The following is a 13,479-nucleotide window of genomic DNA, read 5'->3' as shown; positions in this document are numbered from 1 at the left end:
AGTAATAAATGAAAATTTTTACAAATATATATTTTTCATAAATATCATTAATATTAAAGTATATTATTAAAATTTTCAATGAAGTAATCAATTTAAATATATACTTATTTATTATACCATATATTTTAAATAAAAATGCAACCGCACACAGTATTCTCAAGTGGCCACCCATCCGTGGTACTGACGGTGGCAAATGTTTCTAAACTATTATTTTATAAAATATTTATACAAAAAATAATTTACTCTTATCAAATATTAATTTGTGGCCTGTATTAAGGCCTATGTTATTTTCATTTTTTAGCAAAAATAATGAAATATTTCAATATATTATTAAAGTAACAGATCATTTCTTTTTTGGTGCTGCTTTTTTAATTTTTGTAGGAGATGATTTGGCAACAGAAGCTTTCTTAGCTTTTGGTGCTTTCGGTTTACGAGCAGGGCTACTTTTGGCAGCGGATTTTGTACTTTTTGCTGGTTTTGCTTTAACTGGTGCTTTTTTTGATGCCGCTGATGATTTTGCAGTAACTTTTTTAGCAGCAGTTGATGATGATGGAGTCGCTTTTTTTGCTTTAGGCTTTTTGGCTGCCAATGATGTAGTTGTGGCTTTCTTTTCTTTTGGTGCCCGTTTACTTTTAGCACTCTTTGCTGAACCTTTTGCTCCACTTTCTTTTTTGGATACTTTTGATTTAGCTGAAGAATTAGATGAAGCGGAAGCAGCCAATTTGAATGAACCAGATGCACCTTTACCTTTAGTTTGTACCAAGGCTCCCTCAGTTACAGCAGCTTTTAAATATTTTTTAATAAATGGTGAAATTTTATCAGAATCCACTTTATAATTTGCAGCTAAATATTTTTTAATTGCTTGTAATGATGAACCACCACGTTCTTTTAAATTTTTAATTGCGTTAACAACCATTTCTGATGTACGTGGATGTGTTGGTTTTGAATGTTGTTTTGTACGTTTAGCACCAGAAGCTGTTGCTTTTTTTGTTGGTGTTGTAGAAGCAGCAGTAACCGCCGTTGCTGCAACAGCTGTAGAATTTTCTTCGGCCATATTTTTTACTTTATAAAAATAATGTATTTATTATAAATATTTAAATGATAAAATATAATAATTCTATCAAATAAAAAATAAAGGTTTTCAATTATATCATTATTCACAATAATATAAGTCCCTATGTAAGTCAAAGTACCATGTAGAAAACACATAAAAATTAAATAGTATTTCTAATTTACTGTCGTAGTAAACATGATTTATTTTTTCAATTTCTATAATATATAAAATAATAAATTATAAATTTAATAATAATATTTATTTTATAAATTAAAATATATTTAATTTTTTTATTAACAATTATTAATAAACATAGTTTAATATTAATTATTTCAATCATACAAAACAATAATATTTTTAAGGTAAACTTAAAAAGTATATATTTTTATTTTTTATTTAATATCGATTTATTATAAATTATTAGTATATAAATAATTAAAAAATTTAATATATAAATATATATATTATAGTATAAGATTTCATTTTTAGAAAAACTTTTTTTGTCAATAATGAAAACGTATTATTATGAAATGTGTTAATCGAACATTGACAAAATATATTTCATTAGAAAATACTTTTATTTATGCATTAATATCAATAATTAACTATTAAATTAATTTTTTCATAATTATATAAAGAAATTTTATACTGATATAAGTATTTATATATTATAATATTTATTTTAAATATAAAAAAATTTATGACAAAATATATTATTAGAGTATTTGTTGAGATTAATATAAGATTATTTTAAATAAGAATTAATTTATATAATTATTAAAATATTATTAATTTTATGTTATGTAATTTTAATAAAAATAAATAATAATAATAAATATAAAAATTTTTTAACAATTTAAATTTTATATGATCTAAATAATTTTGTTAAGTACGATATGAGAAATCATTGTAAGCTTCGTTAAGAAACTTTGTAATATAAAATAATAATAATAATATTAAATATATAAATAAATAAAATAAATTTGATACATATTTTTGGTTCATTCTGTGTATAAATCAAAGGATACCGAATAATTGGTAACGGATGCGATATATTATAGTATCGAGTATTAAAACATAATATATAAATTTATCTTGTTATTCAAATTTTTTGTTACTTAACTTATGTATTTAGAAAATTTATAATATTATTTATATAATTGACATAAAATCTTATAAATTGAAATTTTATTAATATGTATCAAAAGAAGAGAGTAACGTATTGATATAATATCAAAGGATACTGATTATTTAAATAACGAATACGTCATATATTGTTTGTGTAACAAAGTTCACTTGGCCATCTAGTTGAAAATAACATTTTCAATAGAAAGTTTATATGCTTTTTTTTTTCTTTAATTATTAAAAAAATAAATTGAAATTTAATTCAATCAAATTTTATAATAATTTTTAAAAAATTTTTCCTTTTAAAAAATATTTTGTGATGTTGTGATAATATGTATTAATACAAGTGCATCCTGATACTTTTATCTCTAGTAAAGGTATGAGTATCATGAACAGTTTTGTTATCTAATGATATTATTTTGATAATATTTTGTGTATATTCTTATAATATTTTGTCTAAATATCATCATAATACAATATTATTTTGATAATATTTTATGAATATTCTTATAATATGTTACCTAAATGTCATCATAATATGATGAATTATTTCCATAATAACATATAAAAAAGAAAAAAAAAAAAAAGAATCATTAATTTATAATTATTTAAATTGATTCTTTAAAAAAATATTATAATATATTATTTATAAAAATAATTTTTACTCTTATTTTAAATAAATTTGTGGCCTTTTATTAAAAGGCCTATGATCAATGTATTATTATTATAAAAATTAATGCAATGTTTTTAATTTATGCTTTCTTTTCAGTTTTCTTTGGTAATAACACTGCTTGAATGTTTGGTAATACACCACCTTGAGCAATTGTTACACCAGATAATAATTTATTTAATTCTTCATCATTACGAATTGCCAATTGTAAATGACGTGGAATGATACGTGTTTTTTTGTTATCACGGGCAGCATTACCAGCTAACTCGAGAACTTCTGCAGCCAAATATTCCATAACAGCAGCCAAATATACTGGGGCACCAGCACCTACTCGTTCAGCATAATTTCCTTTTCGTAATAATCTGTGAATTCTTCCAACAGGAAATTGTAATCCTGCTCGGCTTGATCTTGACTTTGCCTTTCCCTTTACTTTACCACCTTTACCTCGTCCAGACATAGCGAATAAATTTATTTAATTAATATTTTTTTTTGTAAATATAATCACACAGATGTGTACGTTACGGGGATTGTAACATAAATGTTTAAAATGTTATTTGGGTATTTTAATTTATAATATTTATAAAATATAAAACTTTAAAAATAAACCAATTACCTTATAGTATTATTTTCAGCCAATCAGAGAGTAGTATTCATTTTTATTGTTATATCCATCTTCGCGTATATAATACGCTAGTTGTATACACGACACGCTCATACATATACTGACTGGTGTTCTGTAACTATCTGTGTATATTAATTGTTTGTAACAATGCCACCAAAAACAAGTGGAAAAGCAGCAAAAAAAGCTGGCAAAGCTCAAAAAAATATATCAAAGAGTGATAAGAAAAAGAAGAGGAAGCGCAAGGAATCATATGCAATTTACATTTACAAAGTATTAAAACAAGTGCATCCTGATACTGGTATCTCTAGTAAAGCTATGAGTATCATGAACAGTTTTGTTAATGATATTTTTGAACGTATTGCTGCTGAAGCATCACGTTTAGCACATTATAATAAACGTTCAACAATCACAAGTCGGGAAATTCAAACCGCAGTTCGATTATTATTACCTGGTGAATTGGCAAAGCACGCTGTTAGTGAAGGTACTAAAGCTGTTACAAAATATACAAGTTCAAAATAAATAAATCGAAAATATTATTTAATTGATAACATAAAAATACATCAACATATAAAAATGGCTCTCTTTTTAAGAGAGCCATCAAATTTTTTAAATAAGAGTAAATTATTTTTATATATACAAAAAAATTAAATAAACAATTATTAATATCATATTTAATATAAAATTTTATATATTAATAGCTTGAATATATCTATTATTAGTATATCAATATTATTAATTTTAAATATAATAAAGGAGATCGCGGAATATATATCGTAAATCAGTGTAATGCAAATGCATTACATTACCTTTATTATTTTCATTTTACATTTACTACTTGTTTATGTACGCTTATAATTATTAGAAAAATATTTTTAATAATTTTAAAAAATAAATGAAATAATAAAAATTTAATAATAAATTATTTATTGAAAGTATAAAAAATGGTATAGCAAAATCTTTATTTTCTTTGATTAAGGCGAAATGTTTTATTAGTTATAAATTCGATAATCTCCTATCGATACTTGTTACTCTTAACTTGTATATATAAAAAATATAATAGTATATTAATTTATAATAAAATTTTTTCAAAAATTCAATAAGTTATTGTAAAATAAAATAGATAATATACAAATTATAATTTATTATTGCAGATATATTACAATAAAAAAAAAAAATAAAAATATTTGGTAATGTATGTTATAAACAAAATAATTTGTTGTAAACAAATTATATAATATGTTATATTTATTAACAAATTTATTTACTCTTATATAAATAAAATTAGTGGCTTCCCAAAAAGGAAAGCCTGTTTAAATTTATCGGATGTATTAAATATTCTTTAATAAATTTACTAAATATTTTAAGTAAATTATTATATTTTCTTAACCTCCAAAACCATACAAAGTACGACCTTGTCGTTTTAATGCATATACAACATCCATAGCTGTAACTGTTTTACGTTTTGCGTGTTCAGTATATGTAACAGCATCCCGAATAACATTTTCAAGGAATACTTTAAGTACACCACGTGTTTCTTCATAAATTAAACCAGAGATACGTTTTACTCCACCTCGTCGTGCTAAACGACGAATTGCAGGTTTTGTAATACCTTGGATATTATCACGCAAAACTTTTCTATGACGTTTTGCACCCCCTTTTCCAAGACCCTTTCCACCTTTTCCTCTGCCAGTCATTTTAATAAAAAATTATTTACAATATTTTAACGAACGGATAACACGTGTCTTAACCTCACAAGTATTGTAATGTATGTGAGCGCCGGTACAATTGTGCCTTTTTATATAAAGCATTAAAGATTTTTTAAGCCACGCCTATACAATTTGATTAGTCCATACTCTGATAGCTATCCAATAGGATATGACAACAAAAATTTTGAAATTTCATATAAATATAAATACAACACATTTATTTCGCATTTAAACATTTGACTTTGTAGTATCAAATTGTCGAATATAATTTTTAAAATTGTGTGTTTTTTTGTAAAAACATTATTATTTGAAAATGGCTAGAACCAAGCAAACTGCACGTAAATCAACTGGTGGTAAAGCACCAAGAAAACAATTAGCAACGAAAGCTGCACGTAAAAGTGCACCAGCAACTGGTGGAGTAAAAAAACCACACAGATATCGTCCTGGTACAGTAGCTTTACGAGAAATTCGTCGTTATCAAAAAAGTACTGAATTGTTAATTCGTAAATTACCATTCCAACGTTTAGTACGTGAAATTGCACAAGATTTTAAAACCGATTTACGTTTTCAAAGTTCAGCTGTTATGGCATTACAAGAAGCTAGTGAAGCCTATTTAGTAGGTTTATTTGAAGATACCAATTTATGCGCAATTCATGCAAAGCGTGTTACAATTATGCCTAAGGATATACAATTGGCAAGACGTATTCGTGGAGAACGTGCATAAGCGTTTTAAATGACAATTTAAAAAAAAAAAAACAAATAAGAAATATTTTCGGTCCTATATATAGGACCAACATATATTATTAAATAAGAGTATATTATTTTTATTAAAAAATATATATATATATATATATATATATATATATATATATATATATATATATATATATATATATTATTGAAATAAAATTAAACATTATTAAAATTTTGTTATAATTATAAGCGATTGCTATTTCTAAAAATAAATAAATTTCATAAAATTTATATTATTTTATATTCATTTGAAATATTAAAAAAACTTCTCGCTTTAAAGTAACCATGATATGAGTTATAAATGCAATAAAATTTTATACAAAAAATAATATTTATTTGTTGATGAATAATATAAAAGGTTTACATTTCTAAATAACATATATTTATATATGGTGTGTAAAAAAAAGAAAAGAAGAAAAATAATTTATATTTTTAATATAAAAAGGCAACCGCACACAGTGTTCCCAAGCGGTCACCCATCCAAGTACTGACTGTGCCCAATGTTGCTTAACTTCGGTGATCGGACGAGAACCGGTGTTTTCAACGTGGTATGGCTGTTGCCAGTAATAAATGAAAATTTTTACAAATATATATTTTTCATAAATATCATTAATATTAAAGTATATTATTAAAATTTTCAATGAAGTAATCAATTTAAATATATACTTATTTATTATACCATATATTTTAAATAAAAATGCAACCGCACACAGTATTCTCAAGTGGCCACCCATCCGTGGTACTGACTGTGGCAAATGTTTCTAAACTATTATTTTATAAAATATTTATACAAAAAATAATTTACTCTTATCAAATATTAATTTGTGGCCTGTATTAAGGCCTATGTTATTTTCATTTTTTAGCAAAAATAATGAAATATTTCAATATATTATTAAAGTAACAGATCATTTCTTTTTTGGTGCTGCTTTTTTAATTTTTGTAGGAGATGATTTGGCAACAGAAGCTTTCTTAGCTTTTGGTGCTTTCGGTTTACGAGCAGGGCTACTTTTGGCAGCGGATTTTGTACTTTTTGCTGGTTTTGCTTTAACTGGTGCTTTTTTTGATGCCGCTGATGATTTTGCAGTAACTTTTTTAGCAGCAGTTGATGATGATGGAGTCGCTTTTTTTGCTTTAGGCTTTTTGGCTGCCAATGATGTAGTTGTGGCTTTCTTTTCTTTTGGTGCCCGTTTACTTTTAGCACTCTTTGCTGAACCTTTTGCTCCACTTTCTTTTTTGGATACTTTTGATTTAGCTGAAGAATTAGATGAAGCGGAAGCAGCCAATTTGAATGAACCAGATGCACCTTTACCTTTAGTTTGTACCAAGGCTCCCTCAGTTACAGCAGCTTTTAAATATTTTTTAATAAATGGTGAAATTTTATCAGAATCCACTTTATAATTTGCAGCTAAATATTTTTTAATTGCTTGTAATGATGAACCACCACGTTCTTTTAAATTTTTAATTGCGTTAACAACCATTTCTGATGTACGTGGATGTGTTGGTTTTGAATGTTGTTTTGTACGTTTAGCACCAGAAGCTGTTGCTTTTTTTGTTGGTGTTGTAGAAGCAGCAGTAACCGCAGTTGCTGCAACAGCTGTAGAATTTTCTTCGGCCATATTTTTTACTTTATAAAAATAATGTATTTATTATAAATATTTAAATGATAAAATATAATAATTCTATCAAATAAAAAATAAAGGTTTTCAATTATATCATTATTCACAATAATATAAGTCCCTATGTAAGTCAAAGTACCATGTAGAAAACACATAAAAATTAAATAGTATTTCTAATTTACTGTCGTAGTAAACATGATTTATTTTTTCAATTTCTATAATATATAAAATAATAAATTATAAATTTAATAATAATATTTATTTTATAAATTAAAATATATTTAATTTTTTTATTAACAATTATTAATAAACATAGTTTAATATTAATTATTTCAATCATACAAAACAATAATATTTTTAAGGTAAACTTAAAAAGTATATATTTTTATTTTTTATTTAATATCGATTTATTATAAATTATTAGTATATAAATAATTAAAAAATTTAATATATAAATATATATATTATAGTATAAGATTTCATTTTTAGAAAAACTTTTTTTGTCAATAATGAAAACGTATTATTATGAAATGTGTTAATCGAACATTGACAAAATATATTTCATTAGAAAATACTTTTATTTATGCATTAATATCAATAATTAACTATTAAATTAATTTTTTCATAATTATATAAAGAAATTTTATACTGATATAAGTATTTATATATTATAATATTTATTTTAAATATAAAAAAATTTATGACAAAATATATTATTAGAGTATTTGTTGAGATTAATATAAGATTATTTTAAATAAGAATTAATTTATATAATTATTAAAATATTATTAATTTTATGTTATGTAATTTTAATAAAAATAAATAATAATAATAAATATAAAAATTTTTTAACAATTTAAATTTTATATGATCTAAATAATTTTGTTAAGTACGATATGAGAAATCATTGTAAGCTTCGTTAAGAAACTTTGTAATATAAAATAATAATAATAATATTAAATATATAAATAAATAAAATAAATTTGATACATATTTTTGGTTCATTCTGTGTATAAATCAAAGGATACCGAATAATTGGTAACGGATGCGATATATTATAGTATCGAGTATTAAAACATAATATATAAATTTATCTTGTTATTCAAATTTTTTGTTACTTAACTTATGTATTTAGAAAATTTATAATATTATTTATATAATTGACATAAAATCTTATAAATTGAAATTTTATTAATATGTATCAAAAGAAGAGAGTAACGTATTGATATAATATCAAAGGATACTGATTATTTAAATAACGAATACGTCATATATTGTTTGTGTAACAAAGTTCACTTGGCCATCTAGTTGAAAATAACATTTTCAATAGAAAGTTTATATGCTTTTTTTTTTTTTTAATTATTAAAAAAATAAATTGAAATTTAATTCAATCAAATTTTATAATAATTTTTAAAAAATTTTTCCTTTTAAAAAATATTTTGTGATGTTGTGATAATATGTATTAATACAAGTGCATCCTGATACTTTTATCTCTAGTAAAGGTATGAGTATCATGAACAGTTTTGTTATCTAATGATATTATTTTGATAATATTTTGTGTATATTCTTATAATATTTTGTCTAAATATCATCATAATACAATATTATTTTGATAATATTTTATGAATATTCTTATAATATGTTACCTAAATGTCATCATAATATGATGAATTATTTCCATAATAACATATAAAAAAGAAAAAAAAAAAAAAGAATCATTAATTTATAATTATTTAAATTGATTCTTTAAAAAAATATTATAATATATTATTTATAAAAATAATTTTTACTCTTATTTTAAATAAATTTGTGGCCTTTTATTAAAAGGCCTATGATCGATGTATTATTATTATAAAAATTAATGCAATGTTTTTAATTTATGCTTTCTTTTCAGTTTTCTTTGGTAATAACACTGCTTGAATGTTTGGTAATACACCACCTTGAGCAATTGTTACACCAGATAATAATTTATTTAATTCTTCATCATTACGAATTGCCAATTGTAAATGACGTGGAATGATACGTGTTTTTTTGTTATCACGGGCAGCATTACCAGCTAACTCGAGAACTTCTGCAGCCAAATATTCCATAACAGCAGCCAAATATACTGGGGCACCAGCACCTACTCGTTCAGCATAATTTCCTTTTCGTAATAATCTGTGAATTCTTCCAACAGGAAATTGTAATCCTGCTCGGCTTGATCTTGACTTTGCCTTTCCCTTTACTTTACCACCTTTACCTCGTCCAGACATAGCGAATAAATTTATTTAATTAATATTTTTTTTTGTAAATATAATCACACAGATGTGTACGTTACGGGGATTGTAACATAAATGTTTAAAATGTTATTTGGGTATTTTAATTTATAATATTTATAAAATATAAAACTTTAAAAATAAACCAATCACCTTATAGTATTATTTTCAGCCAATCAGAGAGTAGTATTCATTTTTATTGTTATATCCATCTTCGCGTATATAATACGCTAGTTGTATACACGACACGCTCATACATATACTGACTGGTGTTCTGTAACTATCTGTGTATATTAATTGTTTGTAACAATGCCACCAAAAACAAGTGGAAAAGCAGCAAAAAAAGCTGGCAAAGCTCAAAAAAATATATCAAAGAGTGATAAGAAAAAGAAGAGGAAGCGCAAGGAATCATATGCAATTTACATTTACAAAGTATTAAAACAAGTGCATCCTGATACTGGTATCTCTAGTAAAGCTATGAGTATCATGAACAGTTTTGTTAATGATATTTTTGAACGTATTGCTGCTGAAGCATCACGTTTAGCACATTATAATAAACGTTCAACAATCACAAGTCGGGAAATTCAAACCGCAGTTCGATTATTATTACCTGGTGAATTGGCAAAGCACGCTGTTAGTGAAGGTACTAAAGCTGTTACAAAATATACAAGTTCAAAATAAATAAATCGAAAATATTATTTAATTGATAACATAAAAATACATCAACATATAAAAACGGCTCTCTTTTTAAGAGAGCCATCAAATTTTTTAAATAAGAGTAAATTATTTTTATATATACAAAAAAATTAAATAAACAATTATTAATATCATATTTAATATAAAATTTTATATATTAATAGCTTGAATATATCTATTATTAGTATATCAATATTATTAATTTTAAATATAATAAAGGATATCGCGGAATATATATCGTAAATCAGTGTAATGCAAATGCATTACATTACCTTTATTATTTTCATTTTACATTTACTACTTGTTTATGTACGCTTATAATTATTAGAAAAATATTTTTAATAATTTTAAAAAATAAATGAAATAATAAAAATTTAATAATAAATTATTTATTGAAAGTATAAAAAATGGTATAGCAAAATCTTTATTTTCTTTGATTAAGGCGAAATGTTTTATTAGTTATAAATTCGATAATCTCCTATCGATACTTGTTACTCTTAACTTGTATATATAAAAAATATAATAGTATATTAATTTATAATAAAATTTTTTCAAAAATTCAATAAGTTATTGTAAAATAAAATAGATAATATACAAATTATAATTTATTATTGCAGATATATTACAATAAAAAAAAAAAATAAAAATATTTGGTAATGTATGTTATAAACAAAATAATTTGTTGTAAACAAATTATATAATATGTTATATTTATTAACAAATTTATTTACTCTTATATAAATAAAATTAGTGGCTTCCCAAAAAGGAAAGCCTGTTTAAATTTATCGGATGTATTAAATATTCTTTAATAAATTTACTAAATATTTTAAGTAAATTATTATATTTTCTTAACCTCCAAAACCATACAAAGTACGACCTTGTCGTTTTAATGCATATACAACATCCATAGCTGTAACTGTTTTACGTTTTGCGTGTTCAGTATATGTAACAGCATCCCGAATAACATTTTCAAGGAATACTTTAAGTACACCACGTGTTTCTTCATAAATTAAACCAGAGATACGTTTTACTCCACCTCGTCGTGCTAAACGACGAATTGCAGGTTTTGTAATACCTTGGATATTATCACGCAAAACTTTTCTATGACGTTTTGCACCCCCTTTTCCAAGACCCTTTCCACCTTTTCCTCTGCCAGTCATTTTAATAAAAAATTATTTACAATATTTTAACGAACGGATAACACGTGTGTTAACCTCACAAGTATTGTAATGTATGTGAGCGCCGGTACAATTGTGCCTTTTTATATAAAGCATTAAAGATTTTTTAAGCCACGCCTATACAATTTGATTAGTCCATACTCTGATAGCTATCCAATAGGATATGACAACAAAAATTTTGAAATTTCATATAAATATAAATACAACACATTTATTTCGCATTTAAACATTTGACTTTGTAGTATCAAATTGTCGAATATAATTTTTAAAATTGTGTGTTTTTTTGTAAAAACATTATTATTTGAAAATGGCTAGAACCAAGCAAACTGCACGTAAATCAACTGGTGGTAAAGCACCAAGAAAACAATTAGCAACGAAAGCTGCACGTAAAAGTGCACCAGCAACTGGTGGAGTAAAAAAACCACACAGATATCGTCCTGGTACAGTAGCTTTACGAGAAATTCGTCGTTATCAAAAAAGTACTGAATTGTTAATTCGTAAATTACCATTCCAACGTTTAGTACGTGAAATTGCACAAGATTTTAAAACCGATTTACGTTTTCAAAGTTCAGCTGTTATGGCATTACAAGAAGCTAGTGAAGCCTATTTAGTAGGTTTATTTGAAGATACCAATTTATGCGCAATTCATGCAAAGCGTGTTACAATTATGCCTAAGGATATACAATTGGCAAGACGTATTCGTGGAGAACGTGCATAAGCGTTTTAAATGACAATTTAAAAAAAAAAAAACAAATAAGAAATATTTTCGGTCCTATATATAGGACCAACATATATTATTAAATAAGAGTATATTATTTTTATTAAAAAAAATATATATATATATATATATATATATATATATATATATATATATATATATATATATATATATATAAATTATTGAAATAAAATTAAACATTATTAAAATTTTGTTATAATTATAAGCGATTGCTATTTCTAAAAATAAATAAATTTCATAAAATTTATATTATTTTATATTCATTTGAAATATTAAAAAAACTTCTCGCTTTAAAGTAACCATGATATGAGTTATAAATGCAATAAAATTTTATACAAAAAATAATATTTATTTGTTGATGAATAATATAAAAGGTTTACATTTCTAAATAACATATATTTATATATGGTGTGTAAAAAAAAAGAAAAGAAGAAAAATAATTTATATTTTTAATATAAAAAGGCAACCGCACACAGTGTTCCCAAGCGGTCACCCATCCAAGTACTGACTGTGCCCAATGTTGCTTAACTTCGGTGATCGGACGAGAACCGGTGTTTTCAACGTGGTATGGCTGTTGCCAGTAATAAATGAAAATTTTTACAAATATATATTTTTCATAAATATCATTAATATTAAAGTATATTATTAAAATTTTCAATGAAGTAATCAATTTAAATATATACTTATTTATTATACCATATATTTTAAATAAAAATGCAACCGCACACAGTATTCTCAAGTGGCCACCCATCCGTGGTACTGACTGTGGCAAATGTTTCTAAACTATTATTTTATAAAATATTTATACAAAAAATAATTTACTCTTATCAAATATTAATTTGTGGCCTGTATTAAGGCCTATGTTATTTTCATTTTTTAGCAAAAATAATGAAATATTTCAATATATTATTAAAGTAACAGATCATTTCTTTTTTGGTGCTGCTTTTTTAATTTTTGTAGGAGATGATTTGGCAACAGAAGCTTTCTTAGCTTTTGGTGCTTTCGGTTTACGAGCAGGGCTACTTTTGGCAGCGGATTTTGTACTTTTTGCTGGTTTTGCTTTAA

General features: G+C 24.0%; 2 non-coding genes across 2 annotated transcripts; both read right to left on the bottom strand.

Moving 5' to 3' along the window:
- Positions 1 to 6,373: 6,373 nt before the first annotated feature.
- On the bottom strand, positions 6,374 to 6,492 carry LOC123303680. The gene has a single exon (XR_006535777.1). It is a non-coding gene; the product is annotated as a 5S ribosomal RNA (ribosomal RNA).
- Positions 6,493 to 12,874: 6,382 nt separating this feature from the next.
- LOC123303672 lies at positions 12,875 to 12,993 on the bottom strand. The gene has a single exon (XR_006535771.1). It is a non-coding gene; the product is annotated as a 5S ribosomal RNA (ribosomal RNA).
- Between the last annotated feature and the right edge of the window lie 486 nt (positions 12,994 to 13,479).

The sequence above is a fragment of the Chrysoperla carnea genome (genome assembly GCF_905475395.1).
Source record: "Chrysoperla carnea chromosome X unlocalized genomic scaffold, inChrCarn1.1 SUPER_X_unloc_12, whole genome shotgun sequence".
In the NCBI taxonomy this organism is placed as follows: Eukaryota; Metazoa; Arthropoda; class Insecta; order Neuroptera; family Chrysopidae; genus Chrysoperla; species Chrysoperla carnea.
This window is presented reverse-complemented; position numbering and strand designations above follow the sequence as displayed.